The sequence below is a fragment of the Silurus meridionalis genome, chromosome 7 (assembly GCF_014805685.1).
Source record: "Silurus meridionalis isolate SWU-2019-XX chromosome 7, ASM1480568v1, whole genome shotgun sequence".
Taxonomy (NCBI): Eukaryota; Metazoa; Chordata; class Actinopteri; order Siluriformes; family Siluridae; genus Silurus; species Silurus meridionalis.
In genome coordinates this window covers 9350659-9352845 of record NC_060890.1, presented here as the reverse complement: position 1 = coordinate 9352845, position 2187 = coordinate 9350659, and positions in this window count along the sequence as shown.

Here is a 2187-nt window from a genome sequence, read left to right as displayed (position 1 = left end):
CTCAACAGTCCTGGGCTTTCTTTGTCATATTTTTGTTTAATGATGCAGAAAATGTTTTCAGTTGGTGAAAGGTCTGGATTTCCAACAGCCCATTTCTGCACCCTGACCTTTCCACAATGAAGCCATACTTTTTTAATAGATGCAGTATTTAGAATTGTCTTGCTTGAGGCTTTGACTGAAAAGAAAACATCTGAATGGAAGCATATATAACTCTAAAACCTGTATATATATTTCAGTATTGACTGTGCCTTTAGATTCCATAGATCCTAATGCACCCCTATACCATCAGAAATGTAGGATTTTGAACTGAGCATTGATGATAAGTCCATTTCAAATGAGCTTTGGCTAGAGAAGATGGCAGCATTTCTGGATTATGTTCACACATTCACTTTTTTTTTCATGATAGAGCTTTAGCAGTGTAATTAGATGCAAAATGTACCTCCAAGTTCGTTTTAGTAACACTTACTTTTCCAGCCACTTATTCCCTTATCCCAACTTTTTTGAGACATGTTGCAGAAATCAAATTCAATATCATCTTATTTCTTTTCCTACTCGCTGTGTTTTTGTTTATCCTTCAAATAAATTATAGATAGAACCTTCTAACATGTTTGCATATATTACATCTGCAAATCTTATGGATGCATTCAGAAATATCAGCCAAATTGGAGTCTAGGGGGTGTGGCTCTATGGAACTACTGCCTGGGTTAGAAAGAAAAGAGCACAGAATTGCTCCTTCATCCCAATCTATATATTTTTCTTATGAATGTTGGAGGTCAACAGCAGTCTCAAATAGTCCACGTTAGGATTTTTGTTAATAGTCTGATGAGGATTTGGGGGAAAACATGCAACTGTATATAGATTGTTTTGCTCATGCATGGGTTTTTGTACTTGTATCTGGCAGCTGGCAGGTTCATAACTCCTAAATGTTGGAAAGTGGACACTTTTGTCAAACAGGACCATTTGACAGTGCACTTAACCCTGAAATGATCGGCGCTGTGCTCTGCTGAAGTTAAATTAGTCGTTCCTTATGTGAACTGCATTACTTTTTAGTAAGTAAGACTGAGAGTGACTAATCAAAGACAGAACACAATACTGTATGAACTCTTCAAATCAGGCTCTAAACTTGCAACGTGTCCACGACACATACTTTCAAATGATGCCAAGTCTCTCTCTCTCTCTCTTTCTCTCTCTCTCTCTCTCTCTCTCTCTCTCTCACACACACACACACACACACACACACACACACACACAAACACACATACTTAGTCTTACATGTTACATATCTAACAGAAATGCTTGCAATCATTAAAATCTTTGAGATGATGTTTGCCCCATTTTGTTTAAATGTGATTTATTTTCATTTATTAAATTTTTACTGAATGAATAATAAATGGATGTTGAGAAGCACACAAAAGCAAATGAGGATCGACATAATGTAAAAGATGAATATCTTGATCATAGACACCTTTTTTTTCTCTTTAATAAAGGGGGTTAAAAAAGACTGCAAAAAGGCCAAGAGAGAAAGTTAAGTGACTACACTTCAATTAAATGCCAAACTCTACGTCAGACTAATTTCTGCTATTCGAACCACCTAAAAACAGTCATTAGTAAGTAAATGGTAGGGTCAACATCTACTTCAGAACAGTAGAAAGAGGTGGATTAAACAGATCCACCTTAAACACAAGAGCTCTGTGTAATAGCATGGAATCTTATAACAGTATGTTTCACTGCTCAGTTGAAAGTAAAGCCAAAAAAAAAAAAAAAAAAAAAGTTTTATGAGATATGAATACAACATTGGTTTTGGTTTTTGAAAACAATGCATAGGCAAAGAAAATACAAAAACTATATCGATGCAAAGAAAATAATGATAATAAAATATGCAATAGATTTCCATGTTAAGTTTGCATCCATTGTTGGCCTTGTGTAAGATAACATGGAGATGCACGTGTTCATGCACTCCATGTTAAATTCCATGTAAGGAACTTCCACCTCATCACCAAAAACCACTCAAAATGTCCACGTTGTCCTGCAAATGAGCTCTCTCGACATGGTTTTATTCTTTCTTGGCGAAGGAGGGTCTCTCTCTCTCTCTCTCTCTCTCTCTCTCTCTCTCTCTGTTGAACATGCTGAGGATGTTGAGCACCTCCCTAACACTGCTGGCAATATAAAAGCAAGGATGAGGTGTGT